The sequence below is a fragment of the Equus przewalskii genome, chromosome 1 (genome assembly GCF_037783145.1).
Source record: "Equus przewalskii isolate Varuska chromosome 1, EquPr2, whole genome shotgun sequence".
NCBI lineage: Eukaryota > Metazoa > Chordata > Mammalia > Perissodactyla > Equidae > Equus > Equus przewalskii.
The window spans coordinates 111,859,172-111,875,496 of NC_091831.1; positions in this window are offsets into that span (position 1 = coordinate 111,859,172).

Sequence of the window (16,325 nt, forward strand, 5' to 3'; positions counted from 1 at the left end):
GGACTAGTGGTTAAAGTTTGGGACTCATCACTTCAGCTGCCCAGGTTTGCTTCCTGGTCACAGAGTCACACCACCTGTCTGTCAGTTGTCATGCTGTGGCAGTGTCTTACATGGAAAAACTAGAACAACTTACAACTAGGATATACAACCATGCACTGGGGCTTTGGAGAGGGAACAAAACCTGTTGAACAACCTGTATAGGATGACTAGCAGTAGTGATGAAAAGTGGCATTTATGGAGACTATACTATATGTGAGTGTTAACTCCTTTCATGTTCCTGTCAACCCCAAGAAGCAAAGACTCTCATTATCCCTGCTTTTTAGATAAAAAAAATTGCCATGGAGACAGGATAAGTAACCCTTCTGAGTCGTGGGGGCTGCACTCCCACTTTCCAATGCAGGTGATCCACAGCCTCCCCAGTTAACTTCTCCAATATCAGGATGCATCAAGGGCACCCATCCGTGTAAACAGATGTGTCAGGAGGGGCTCCCACCCTCATGCAGCTTGGTGGAGCCCTACCTAACTCATTTTTTAAAGCTCCTTCTGTATAGGGAAGCACTAATTTACCTAGAGATTGTTGATGTGTTAATTACAAATCATTCCCATCTACTCATTAAGGTAACCCTCCCAAGGAATTTCCCTATCCTTTGCACTCTATATTAATTACAGGACTAGTCTTAAAGTACAGCAGAATGGTAAAGATTGAGGCAAATCCAGGTAGGAATCCAGATTCTTCAGGTTCCTGACTGTTAGTTTTGGACAAGTGCTTAGCCTCCACAAGCCTCAGTTTCTTTACCTGTAAAATGGGGATAATCATATTCTTCCCTGATCTGAAGGCTGTAAGGAAGAAATGACAGTCAATCCCTCTGACAGGGCTCTAATGAGTTTGCAGTATAAGCTGCTGGTTGGTATTCTTGCATTTAACTAATCCACATTTTGACTTTTTCACTAATTGCACCTCGTCTCCTTTCAATAAATACAAATATAGCAGGGTTTTTCTTTTCTTGTTTCTCTGACTATCAGTACAGATTTCTTTCAGTGGAAAAGTCTAATGTTGTGCAGTACTTTTTTGGCATTCTTTTGAAGTTACTCTAATTGTAAAATGGTAAAATCAATCTCTAGGGTGAAACTAGAGGCTTCTCTCCACATCAGTAGGTACAGAGGAATGTGTCTCCCATGACATCACATGAATTAGTCTAGTTTTAAGGAGGCTGTTGGAGTTTTGTGTCTTTATCCATATGTCTTTTGTTCTTCAATACTCAGAATGTTACCAATCAAGGAATCACTACCTGATGCACAAAGAAGCCAGTACTCTGGAACCAGCTTTTGAGAGAAGAAAGAGCTTTACTGCAAGGTTGACCAGCAAGGAGACAGGAGGCAGGGCTCAAATCTGTCTCCCTGAGCTGAAGTGGGGCCAGACTTTAAAGGAGTTGGGAATGGGAGTGGTTATGCAAAATGCCAGCTGGCAAAATCTGTTTGGATAGTGGGAGTGTAGGGGTCTTATAAGTCTGGTATGCTACAAATCAAGGGACCCCCTTGCTTCTTATTGAGTTCCCTACACCACTTTCACATCACATTGAGTTCTGTAGTTAGGAAACTTTTGCTTCCTAGGTGCCTTGAGATCATCTGAGGACAGGGTTTCCGTCTTCTGAGCATGCTCCATCTCCATGACTGCCAGTTTTTCTTTTTGCCCCTGCAAGATAACATTGATATTTTGTTATTGATACAACAGAGCCAGTATGAATTTGTCTATAATAGTTACAAGAAGACGAGATTTTATTCCTTTTAGGGTATTTCAAGGGAATAATTTTTAGTTTTCACTAAGCAGCTCAGTTGACCATTTACTCCATGAAACACAGAAATTTGTCAGACACCACCTGCCCGTGATCGACTTTCAATCCAAAAGAAGGTGAGAAGGTAGAGCACAGTGTGTTTTCCAGGGAAGGGAAGGTAAAGTGCAGAGTGATTCAAATGCAGAGGGGGCCCAAATCCTATTAAACAGATGACGGAAGATCAAGCAGAGAAGATTCATTTGGAGCAGTTCTTGAGTATTAAGGGTCCTGGTATCCTGAAAAGAGGAGGCAGGAAATCCAAGGAGAAAGTTTGTATCAGCAAAGACATAGACATGGAGAGCTCTGGTATATGCTCAGTCATCAGAGAAAAGTGCAAGGTCTTAGCAGCAGAGGGAAGCTGCAAAGCAGAGAGATAAGGCTGCAGGTTGAGCTGTTGTTATGGCATGGAGGACCTGGAATATGGCGTTTAACTTGTGAGAAATCATGGGCCATTAACAGACTTGGAGAACTGCCATTCATTTCAGGAGAAGTTTCTTGTGGATCAGGCTTTCTGAACAATATAGCACTGTTTCTGCTCTCCATGAGTTTCAAGTCCCCAGATGATAGAGACACAGGTGCCAGGTTCCTGGAGGATATAAAAGCATCACCTATTCAGATTTGTCAGCTCCAGGACGACTAAGCTGACGCCCAAGGATGTCAGGAAAGAGGTGGGCGAAGTGGGGAAAGCTGGGCATGATTTGAAAAGGTGTTGGTGAGAGAAATCTTGGTGCATTTGTAGAGCTGAAGATAGTAAGACTAAGGTGGAATGTGATGGAAGAGAAGTGAGAACGTGTCTTGGAAGGTGAACAAGAGCCAGATACTGAAGGGCAAATTAAGCCATAGCAAAACTTTTGCACTTCATTTTAGGGAGCATTGGTTTTAAGCAGAAAAGTGATGTTGTATGAGCTCTGCATTTCAGACATTGGCTATGGTCTGGAAAGTATCCAGGGACCAATTCAGTGAGGTGGAATGGTTTTCATAGATTGCTGGGAGTGAAATTGGTAGGACTTGAACATAATTGGGATCTGAGCCTGAATGGGAAGAATAAATCAGAGACTGAATCCAGGTTCCTGCCTTTGCAACTGGATAAGTGATAGGGGTGTGGCCTGACTTAGGGAACAAAGGAGAAGGTACATCTCACTGAGGGCATGTGATCTGTTAGTTCTCAACACACTGAGCCTATCAGAACATCCTAGAGGAGAGTGTGAGTGAGACCTTCAAGGGAGAAGGCTGGCAACATAGGCTTGAGACTCATTAGCAAACAAATGGAAGTTGAAAACAAGAAGGGAATAAGATCCTCCAAATAAGTATGTGGTTCATGAGATGAGGGCCTGGGGCACCTGTGAAGAACCAACTCCGGAGGGACCAGTGTGGTCACGGAGGCAGGAGAAAATCTACCAACAGGAGCTGGGTAGATGCAATGCACTGACACTTCTACCCCTACCTCAGTGAGAAGTTGGCAAAGTAAAAGCTGCAAAACAAAACAACATTTCCCAGATGCCCATGCAACTAAGGATGGAGATGACAATTAGTTTCTTCCAGTTAGATGCACCAGTGCAGGATGTGGATGGTTGCAGGGAGCAGAGGCCATCTTCCTCCTGCTGCTGGCGAACAAGCTGTGAAGTCAGGAGTGTTGGGGGCAGTTACGGTGGTTGGACTCAGCATTCCAGTGTGAAGTCACCAGCTTTGTATGTGCTGAGAGGCAGGCGTGGAGGGCGCAGGTGTGGCGGACACGGGCATGGCAGATGCACCTTCCTGACCTCTAGATCATTGCCTTGGTGATGTTCCCTCAACTTTACATCCCAAGGGAAACCTACTGATTCCTGCTCTTCTAGTTCATCCAGTGATTTTTGATAAACAACTAATTTCCTGGATTTAAATCTTATTTTCTTCTTGAAATTCTTGAATTTCTTCCTTCTTCTTGAATATCTGTTTTCTTACCTGGACCTGGGACTGATAAAGTAACTTTAAGGAAGCCCAGAGGAAATAATATTTCAAAAAGAGGGTGTGAACTCCAGTATCACATGTCACCAAGAGCTAATAAAAGTAAGAAGCAAAAGATGTCTACTGAATTTGGAAGTTGTTTTCTACCAAAGAGGTTCCAGAGGTGCCATTGGGCAAGCAGCTAGGTCATCTAGACAGGTGTGTGCCCCATGGCAGGCTGGTGATTTGGTGCTCCTTTGGGGTTCCTTAATTAATTAATGGCTTTTTTTCCCTATTAATAGATATTGTAAACTCTGTTAAGGTTCATAATCCACATGTCAACTATCCTGTAGTTCTGTTCATGGAGCTCTTCCAAAACAAAACTCCTTTCCTATGAGAGCATTACTGAAAGACGAAAAAATTAATGAAGACTGTGTTGCATGACATAGAAGAAGGATTACACTGCAAAATTGCATGACGTTACATACATGCTGCTGACATGGCTACCATATCTACTCTGCCTTTCTTTCCTGCTTCAGTGCTCAACCCATAAGCACCCTGACTCCTCCTTTCCATATTGGTCCCCTTCCTTTTCAAATTCTCTCCCTATTTCATGCAAAGCATTATGGAAGCATCTGTCTCCAAGATTGCATAAATCCACCATTAGTTGATACTCTTAAGTATGCTTAATTGGCTCTGAATAAATCAGCCAATCATGTTCTCCAGATCAGGTCTCCCTAGATGTGAGTGGACCATCATAAAGAACAACAACAAAATTTTACCTGTCATGTATTCAAATCAACATAAGGAATTTATTACATATACTGAGTGGACGTATAAACAATATGCATTTTATTGGTTGTATAAAAAGACCCCAAGAAATACTTGGGTTAATAGCTATGCTATTTCAAATTTTTGATCATGATTTTTAGTGCCTCCTTGTAAGGAATTGGGTAATGGAGGAAAAATTAAAAGTGATTAGGATGTGGAGGTCAAGGAATAAAGAGGCTAGGTTTGTGATGGGTCATCCATAAGAATGGTGAAAGTGTCCAGGATGATAGCATCACTGTGAATGGAAAGGAAGGTGATAGACCAAAGGCTCACACGTTCAGTGAATAAGTGAGAGCAACAAGGGGATGGGTGGATGGCAAGAATTGGGAGAGATAGCTGGTAGCAGAGAAGAGTATGTATACATAATTGTGGAGTCATAGCACTATGAAAATGGTATTGGGGAGGAAGAAAGTTCTTCAGTATACTTATGTTTGGGAAATAAAGGTGGTGTCTAGGTTATACCAATATGTAGAAGAATAAGAATCAAGACTTGTTAGGAAGCTAGTTCAATAGTCCAGAAAAGAAACATTGAGAAATTTAACCATGTCACTGAAAGGGTTTGAGCAGAGGAGGTACTACGTGCGAAGCACTATGTTATGAATGTTCCTATAGTGTAACCTCAGTGGCAGTGGGAATGGAGAGGAGGCAGGAGAAGATGGGGCATGCTGCAGTAACAAGCTCTGAAATCTCACAGCAGGGACACCACAAGCTGGATGCAAAGTTCCTGCAAAGACCAGTGCTGCTAGGGGCAATGTGAACCTGGGGCAGGGTTCCTCCATTTTGGGATATTGCCATCTCAGTGTATTCTTACAGGTCAAGGAAAAGTGTAAACTAGTAAATTGTATGCACTTGTTATTTCATAAGAAAAAAGAGAGACTATAGGAAAAATAGGAAGAAACAAAAGACAACAATTAACTATAGAGTGGGGAGGTAGAGATGGAAGAGAGACATCTCTGAGAATACCTTTAAAGATAATTTTGACTTTTTATCTATGTATATGTGTGCATATGTTTGTGTATATATACTCATCTTACATATATAAAATCTCTAATAATTTAAATCAGAAAGAAAAAATAAGCCCTGATATTGAACACAAACAGAAGCAAATAAATCCAAATTTATATCAAATTGATAACTTAAAGACATAGAGAAATATTATTTTAAGTAGTTCTTAATAGAGTTCTCTGATTGGATATATTTAACAAGGTATATTCTAAAGACAATGAAAACTAAAAATAAATTTTAAAGTTCACTCAGGAATTTTATTATCAATAATAATATTGGTGTTGTAGTTTAAATTTTTAATGAATATTGTAGGATAAAGCATATAAATAAATATTTTACCATTATTATGAACTTTTTTTTTTTTTTTTTGCTGAGGATGATTAGTCTTGAACCAACATCTGTTGCCAATCCTTGTCTTTGGTTGTTATTTTTTTTTTTCGCTTGAGGAAGTTTAGCCCTGATTTAACATCCATACCAATCTTCTTCCACTTTGTATGTGGGTTGCTGCCTCAGCATGGCTGACAAGTGGTGTAGGTCTGTGCTCAGGATCCGAACCCACAAACCCAGGCGGCAGAGGCAGAGTGCACCAAACTTAACTACTATGCCACAGAGCTGGCCCCAGGAATCAATATTTTAATGTAAGATTTAAAAAAAATGAAGAAGGGGAGCCAGCCCGGTGGTTCAGTGGTTAAGTTCACACATTCCGCTTCAGTGGCCGGGCATTCGTTGGTTCGGATCCCAGGTGCGGACATGGAACCGCTCAGCAAGCCATGCTGTGGTAGGTGTCCCACATATAAAGTAGAGGAAGATGAGCATAGATGTTAGCTCAGGGCCAGTCTTCCTCAGCAAAAAGAGGAGGATTGGCAGCAGATGTTAGCTCAGCGCTAATCTTCCTCAAAAAAAAAAATGAAGAAGGTAAGAAAAAAGTTGTATGATATTAAATTTTAATTGGAAATACCAGTATGACTTCACATTCGTTTGTTTTTTAAATATTTCCTAGCTTTACCCACTGAAAGGCATAGAAGCAATGTCACTGCAGTAACAACGAACATACACAGTATCTAGATTTCTCACACAAAAGGAACAAGTCCTCCTTTGAGAAATGCTGAGTCCCGATTGAGGCAGAAAAAGAATAAAATGAGTCTGAGACATCATGTAGAACTGGAAATCAAGGTATGTATGTAGACCCATGTGCTCTAGGCTCTTATTACAAGGTGACTGAAAGTCCTCCTACTGAGATGAAAGGTCTATGCTTCTGCCCTTTGAATCCAGATCTGTGTTTGTGACTATTCCAACCTGCAAAGAAGGGCAAACACAGCATCCTCTGTGACTTCCGAGGCTAAGTCATCAAGAGGATGAATTGTCTGCCTCTCTCTCTTTCTCTCCTAATGTTTGCCCTTGATGGCATACTGTGAGGAAACCAAAACTAGCACGTGCAGAGAGACCACATGGAGAGGATCTTCCCGAGAGGAACTGAGGCCCCAGCCAACAGTCAGGATCAACAATCAATGTGAGCAAATGAGCCTTCAGACCATTTCAGTTCCCATTTTTCAAATGAGACGAACCAGCCCTGCTGTGCTCTGTTCAAATTCCTTACCCACAGAATCACTCAGCACAATCAATGGTTGCTGCATGCCACTATATTTTGAGATAATTTTCATTTGTTTATTTTTGTTATTTTTTAAAAATTGTGGTAAAATATGGCCTAACATAAAACTTCCCATTTTAACAATTTTTAAGTGCACAGTTCAGGGGCATTAAGTACATTCACTCTGTTGTGCAACCATCTCTGCCATCCATTTCCAGAACTCTTTCATCTTCAAACTCTTCAAACTAAGACTCTGTACCCATTAAATAATAACTCCCCATTTCTCACTCTTCCCAGTTCCTGGCAGCCACCATTCTGCTCTCTGTCTCTACGAATGTGACAGCTTGAGGTATTTCATATAAGTGGACTCATACAGTATTTGTACTTTTGTGCCTGCTTTATTTGACTTCATACAGTGTGCTCAAGTTTCATCCATGTTGTAGCATGTGTCAGAATTTCCCTCCTTTTTAACAACGATTGGGTCAATGAAGAAATGAAAGGAGAAATCAAAAAATTCCTGGAGACAAATGAAAATGATAATATGACATGCCAAAACCTATGGGATACAGCGAAGCGGTTCTAAGAGGGAAGTTTATAGAAATTCAGGGCTACCTCAACAAAGAAGAAAAATTCCAAATAAACACTCTAACAGCGCGCATAAGGGTGCTGGAAAAAGAAGAACAAACAAAGCCCCAAATCAGCAGAAGGAAGGAAATAATAAAAATTAGAGCAGAAATAAATGAAATAGAGACTAAAAAACAATACAAAAAATTAATGAAACCAAGAGCTGGTTCTTTGAAAAGATAAACAAAATTGACAAACCCTTAGGTAGACTCACCAAGAAAAAAAGAAAGAAGACTGAAATAAATAAAATCAGAAACGGAAGAGAAGAAATTACAACGGACACCTCAAATATACAAAATATAATAAGGGAATACTATGAAAAGCTATATGCCAACAAATTGGATAATGCAGAAGAAATAAATAAAATCTTAGAAACATACAACCTTCCAAAACTGGATGAAGAAAAAGAAGAGAATTTGAATAGACCAATCACCAGTAAGGAGGTTGAAACAGCAATCAAAAACCTCACAGAAAATAAGTCTAGGACCAGATGGCTTCCCTGGTGAATTCTACCAAACATTCAAAGAAGACTTAATCCCTATCCTTCTCAAACTCTTCCAAAAAACTGAAGAGGAGGGGAGGCTTCCTAACTCATTCTACGAAGCCAGCATTATCCTGATCCCAAAACCAGACAACGACAACACAAAAAAAGAAAATTTCAGGCCAATATCACTGATAAACATTGATGCAAAAATCCTCAACAAAATACTAGCAAGTCAAATACAACAATACATTAAAAAGATCATACATCATGATCAAGTGGGTTTCACTCCAGGGATGCAGGGATGGTTCAACATCCACAAATCTATCAACGTGATACACCACATTAACAAAATGAAGTATAAAGATCACACGATCATCTCAATAGATGCAGAGAAAGCATTTGACAAGATACAGCATCCATTTATGATAAAAACTATGAATAAAATTGGTATAGAAGGAAAATACCTCAACATAATAAAGGCCATCTATGACAAACCCACGGCAAATATCATTCTAAATGGAGAAAAACTTAAAGCTATCCCTCTAAGAACAGGAACCAGACAAGGATGCCCACTTTTACCACTCTTATTTAAAATAGTATGGGAAGTCCTAGCCAGAGCAACCAGGCAAGAAAAAGAAATAAAAGGGATCCATATTGGAAAAGAAGAAATGAAACTGTCACTGTTTGCAGACGACATGATTTTATATATAGAAAATCCTAAAGAATGCACTAAGAAACTTTTAGAAATAATAAATGAATACAGTCAAGTTGCAGGATACAAAGTCAACATACAAAATTCGGTTGTGTTTCTATATGCTAACAACAAAGGAGCAGAAAGAGAAATGAAGAATACAATCTCGTTTACAATTTCAACAAAAGAATAAATGACTTAGGAATAAAATTAAGCAAAGAGGTGAAAGATATACTGATAAACTATAACAAAAACTATGAAACGTTGAAAGAAATCGAAGAAGACACAAAGAAATGGAAAGATACTCCATGCTCTTGGATTGGAAGAATTAACATTGTTAGAATGTCTATACTTCCTAAAGGAATCTATAGATTCAACACAATCCCTACCAAAGTTCCAACAACATTTTTCACAGAAATAGAACAAAGATTCTTAAAATTTATATGGAACAACAAAAACCCCTGAATAGCCAAAGGATTCCTGAGAAAAAGAACAAAGCTGGAGGTATCACACTCCCCGATTTCAAAATATTCTACAAAGCCAAAGTAACCAAAACAGCATGGTACTGGCACAAAAACAGACACACAGATCAGTGGAAGAGAATCGAGAGCCCAGAAATGAACCCACGCATTACGGACAGCTAATTTTCCACAAGGGAGGCAAGAGCATACAATGGAGAAGGGAGAGTCTCTTCAATAAATGGTGTTGGGAAAACTGGACAGCCACATGAAAAGAATGAAAAATAGACCATTATCTTACACCATGCACAAAAATCAACTCAAAATGGATTAAAGACTTGAATGAAAGATGCGAAACCATGAAACTTCTAGAAGAAAACATAGGCAGTACACTCTTTTACATTGGTCTGAGCAGCATATTTTCAAGAACCATGTCTGACCAGGCAAGAGAAACAAAAGAAAAAAATGAACAAATGGGACTACATCAAACTAAAAAGCTTCTACACAGCAAAGGAAACCATTGACAAAATGAAAAGATAACCTAACAACTGGGAGAAGATATTTGCAAACCGTATATCAGATAAGGGGTTAATATCCAAAATATATAAAGAGCTCATACATCTCAACAACAAAAAGACCAAAACCGAATTAAAAAATGTGCAAAATATCTGAACAGAGATTTATTGAAAGATATATGGATGGCCAATAGGCATATGAAAAGATGCTCAACATTATTAGCTATCAGGGAAACACAAATCAAAGCTACAATGAGAGGGGCCGGCCCGGTGGCACAGTGGTTAAGTTCCCACGTTCCGCTTCTTGGTGGCCTGGGGTTTGCCAGTTCAGATCCCAGGTGTGGACATGGCACCTCTTGGCACGCCATGCTGTGGTAGGCATCCCACATATAAAGCAGAGGAAAGTAGGCAGGGATGTTAACTCAGGGCCAGGCTTCCTCAGTAAAAAGAGGAGGATTGGCAGTAGTTAGCTCAGGGCTAATCTTCCTTGGAAAAAAAAAAAAACTACAATGAGATGTCACCTCACTCTGGTCAGACTGGCTATAATTAACAGGACAGGAAACAACAAGTGTTGGAGAGGGTGTGGAGAGAAGGGAACCCTTGTACACTGCTGGTGGCAGTGCAAACTGGTGCACCCACTATGGAAAGCAGTATGGAGTATCCTCAGAAAATTAAGAATAGATCTACCATATGATCCAGCTATCCCACTGCTGGGTATTTATCCAAAGAACTTGAAAACACAAATGCACAAAGATACATGCACCCCTACATCGCAGCCTTATTCACAATAGCCAAGACTTGGAAGCAACCTAGGTACCCATGAAGGGTTGAATGGATAAAGATGATGTGGTATTTATACACAATGGAACACTACTCAGCCATAAGAAATGATGAAATCCGGCCATTTGTGACAACATGGATGGACCTTGAGGGTATTGTGCTAAGTGAAATAAGCCAGAGGGAGAGAGTCAAATACTGTATGATCTCACTCATAACTAGAAGATAAAAACAACGGCAAACAAACACACAGCAATGGAGATTGGATTGGTGATTACCATAGAGGAAGGTGGAGGGGGAAGGGCAAAAGGGGTGATTAGGCTCACATGTGAGGTGACGGACTATAATTAGTTTTTGGGTGGTAAACATGATGTAGTCTACACAGCATTCGAAATATATTTTGATGTACTTCTGAAACCTATATAATGCTATAATCCCATATTACTGAAATAAAATAAAATAAAAAAAGAATTCCCTTCCTTTTTAAGGCTGAATAATATTCCATTGTATGTATATACCACATTTTGTTTATCCATTGGGATAATATTTTACACAGCCATAACAACTAAAACACACTCTCAATAAATAAAAATTCATGAATTCAGAATGATATGCCAAAAAAAAGAAAGATAAATAATGAAAGCTCCTCATAAAAGAACGTTACCCAGTAAATGCAAAAATAATAGAATGTGAAAGTAGTCATTCTGGAAATCCAAACGTAATAACTGGTTCTGGCAAGATTTATCAATGATGCTGAAATTGTTACATGAAAGATTTTGGGGGAGCAGGGTATCTAATGGTGACAAATTGTAACCTCTCCAAATCCTTACAGATTTCAAATGGGGAAACGCATTGTTAATGTTGAAAGATCAAGCAGTCACCACCTGAGCTAAATGAGCACCGTTAGCGAAGTCTGTGGTGGGAAGCTGACATTATGCATTTCTTCACTTAACACCATAGGAAGTACCTCACGTCACCTGTGTAGTACTTTTTCCAAAATGTTTAATCCAGAAATATCACATCTCTAGACATAATTTAGAGTTTACAGGAAAAATAAAGGAGAAAGGGACATATTAAGTGACACCATGAGGAATCAGTCAGGCAAATCCAGAATGTGGAACATTGCACAAGAAAATCGTCCTGGCCTCTTTGGAAAGTCAAGGTCAGGATATACGTCAGGGCTGTTCTAGACTCTCGGTTATAAAGAGGCTAAAGAGGCTTAACAGATAGATGCAATGCATGGCCTCTCATTGGTTCCTTTCTGGGAATTAGGGGAAATAATAATTATAAATAAATGTTGAATACAATTTATAAAATTTGAACATGGAATGTATATTAAACGATTTTAGAGAATAACATTCTTACATCTAAGATATATTTAGAGCTCAAGTGCTGTAATACACACAACATAATTTCAAATGATTCAAAACACACAACACATGCATATGTATTTAGAAAGAAAGCAAATGTGGTAGGGTGTTAATGTGTTGAATCTAGATGAAGAGTACTTTGGTGTTCATTATATTCTTCTTTCAACTCATTTGTATATTTGAACATTTTTATAATAAAATTTGAAAGGCGTAACAACTAAATCCAGGAGTGTAGAATTATCTCATCTGGTGTGAAGAGAAATTCCCTTTATTTGATGGGTCTGAAGGCCTCCTGTTCATATTGATGTCTGTTTGAAAACAGATTTTCTGTATCTTGTGAGACAACCCACTGTAGATCTGTCAGACGTTTTAGGAGACAGAATTCTACAGTAGTTCTCTCTCTTTCTCTCCAGAGGAGAAGCTTGGGAAAGATTTGATAGAATTTCTTTTCAACTGACCCTATTATCTGGTAATGTCCACATTAAACCTACTTTCTGTTTATTTTATAAATCTCTGGTACAATAAAAAGGATCACTACGATTATTTGTTTTTACAGTTTACATCATCATAATTATGATTCTTAATATCACAGTACAACATCTGCATAACAATGCAATATAATCTCCAGAAATTTCTATTAAGTTCTTTAACGTCTGACTCTAGAAAATGAATTCAAGTTTCTTGATTTTAGGGTGATTGTTGTTTTTTCCTATACTTTTACGAATCTAACACTCATTTGGTGAACCTTGTTAAAATTCAGATTCTGGGTCCTATATCCAAAGACCTGGTTTGATGAAATCTGGGCTTGAGCTTGGAGGTCTGCGTTTTTAACCAGCACTCTAGGTGACTCTGAAGGCCCCTGCGTTCTGAGAAGCACTACAACATTTTAATTTGAGAGGGAACCCATGACACAGAGGCAAAACCTAAAGAAGCATCTATGCTGTTGAGCTGATTCGTAGGGGGCCATGCTGAGGTGAAGCCCGTGAAGTCAGGGAGAGGAGCACAGGTCACAGCAATGCTGGTGGGAGGCTCTTGCCAAGGAGAGTGAGGCGTGGATTTGAGGAAGTGTTGACAAGCATTGCTGTGGCCGGAGAAGGGATTTTCAGATTATATTACTTGGACGTGGGGCAGAGTTCAGTGACCACAAGGCACTTGCTGAGGCAGAGTGGAGACTGTCCTACACCAGAAGGAAAGGAGCCTTTGCTGAGCACATATGGGCTGGGTGCTTTCGCAAACAATATTTTGTTTAAGTCTTATTGAGATGTACTCAACTAGGTATACATTATTATTTCTCCCAATTATACATGAAAATAGGTTCAGAGGCATTCAATAAAATTTTCAGGGTTACAGCAAGTGATGTTTTCTACTCACTAGCACTTTCTACTGTGCCACATTATTCTAGAGCAGAGGCATCTGGAACCTGAAAAGCTAGGATGTATATTTGCATTGGGCACAGTGGTTAGAGCCCAGTTGGACTGGGGTCTTTTGGTTTCCTCATTTGAAAACAGGAAGTATCATACTTCCTTCTCATGGTCATTTTGAAGATAAAATAAGACAATGCTTATGAAGCCTTGGCATTGTTCCTGGCATATTTTAAATGTTCAGTAAACCATTGTTATTATTGTTATGTAGTTAGAAACTCTGGTGATGCTGTCAGGAGGAATGGAGAATAAGGAAAGCTATTCCTTTGTTCTTTCTTCATCCTTTCAAAACTGAGAATTTTGCCATCAACTCTGGAATTAAAAAGTGGAAATTGAAACACACTGACAAGTCTTGTCTCTAGTAGTCCTTTGAATACAGTGTTCAGTGCTAAGAAAATCTTGTAGATCTGCCTGATTCTTTTATCCTGGCATTATATCTATGAAATGCAGGGCACCTGTAGGCTGCCTTTGCTACCTTCTGTGCCTCCTGGGAGCATCTCGTAAAGTGCCTGTCATGCAACAGGTCCTCAGGGAGTGATGTCTGAGCTGGCTCAAGTCAACATGATGGAAAGCATTTGGACACTTCTCTCCATTGCTCTCTCTTCTTACATCTTTTTCTCCTTTTGTTTTATTCTGACTTATTTCATTCTTCTGCAGGCAGCCCATTTCAACTGCTTTAATACCTTTCTGTTATTTACTTTGCTGAAACTAAGTTTTACCTCCATTTTTATGCCATCACTTAAAAATTGACCCAGACTCTGGAACTGCCAGACAGATAAATTTGATTATATAACAATATTAGAATTGTGTTTGACTTCATTTTAAGTCTGCGTGTGGAAAATAAATGGGACCAAATGAAGGACATATTCCTAATTTGTGGTTACTCCATTTTAGAAAATAAATAAGAATGGTTATTAAATTGGAAATTTGGATCCTAAAGAAAAAATAGAAGTGATATCTTGATGGTTCAATAGTGGTATTATTGATAGGCAGCTAAAACATGAATTTGACATGTCTTTAAAAATCTATATTAATAAAATCAATAGCACTTCACATAAGAATAGTTTTAGTTTGGTATTTATTCAACCTAATATACTTTATCCCTTTTACTTTTATTACTTTATTTTAGTCTCCCTGTGCTTTGCTGTCATTAAAGTACGTTAGTTACTATGGTGATGACAGTGTAAGAGATGTGCAAGGCACATAGTGGTACCCATATAATGGTATATAAATGAGACACCGTTTATACACAGGTGAACACAAGAGCATCGGACATGAAATAATTGAGGAAGTGACTTCTATGCATTCCTTTTGTAAATGATGTGGGTATTCTTCTTGATTATCTGATAAATGAATTTAAATTAGAACATTATTATTTATCATTCATTGTATAAAGCGGTATCTCTGAATGTTTTCTATTTTATTGTGAAACCTCCATTTGATGCAACATTTTTATCATAACCTTCCCCAACATCTTGCTGCTGACATTCTGAGAGATTATCTTTTGGGCTGAGATTTACATTGGCCACCAAGCAAATGCTAAATACTTGTAGGTCAAAGATTTTCATGTGGATTTTATGGTGTGGAAAGTGTTAACTTGATAGTCAATGTAGCGGTTGTAGTTAGCAGTTTAATGGTGAATTCATCAGACACAATCCACTATAGGGAATGGCATGGCAAAGCAGGGATAGTTAGATGAGTAACAAGATCAGGTTTTTCTTCTTCTTTAGGAAAACTACCCCATTCGGCCACCTACCCCATTGTTTGCCACTCCGCACTGCTGGAAAGGACCAATTCAGAGAACTAGCAAAACATACTCTTTCAAGCAACGCGTTCTCCCCGTCTCTTCCTCCACATTTGCCATGATGTGTAAGGCACACAGCAACCAAATATTGTCACTGAGGGTGGGGATGTTTCCCTTCTGCACAGCTGAGCCACACTATCCCGTCAGCACATTCAGACTGAGCCCTGTACACCTCAGTGAGCATCTGTAAGTTCAGAATTGTGTATTTTTTTCCATCGTGTTCAATTTTCCTCAGGTTGGACTTCACTCTTGCATCTGCTGATATCCCTAAAGCTTTCTCTGTATCATGGAAAGATTTTCCCATCTGAATGTGTGTCAAACATAGCAACATCTGTTGTTGTGCATGTCCATTTGTCAGGAGTTGAGAGTACTTTGCAGAAAAGGAACACACCCATATAGGACCATGTTGGTCACCCATGAACGCAAGAGGAAGAAGTGACATGGAAGGAAGGATGCTTTGAAGAACCAAATTTCTGATTAGAACAAGGGAAATTTCAGGAGTGAGTAAGCGAATAGGCAGAAAAAGTTCAGGACACAAGAATTGGATGAGACAAATGTTGTTCCAAAGCAAGTAGACGAAATGCAGATTAAGAGTAACTGATATAGCAGTTTCTAAACTAAAGGTCTCCATCAGTGACGAAAGGTTAGAAGGGATGGGAAACACTAAATTGATAGTTATGAGGATAATACAGGAGAACACTGGGTATGTTTAGAGGAGAAAAAGTCAAGAGTCTGCTAGGCAGGTGGAATGTGGCAGTTTGAAACCAAGGACATATAATTTTTGTCTGAAAAAATGCTTTCTATAGTCATAATACCCCTTCTTAGATGTAGCTCTCATACCCTAGGCTCCTAAAACATGATATCCAGCCTTTGAGTTAAATAGAACATGTATTTTATTGCGTTTATTGTTATATACTGTTTATACATTTCCATTTAGAATCTGTGTACACGAACATCAAAATAACTTGGTTTCACCTATTTAGGTACTTGATGAGTTCTTTT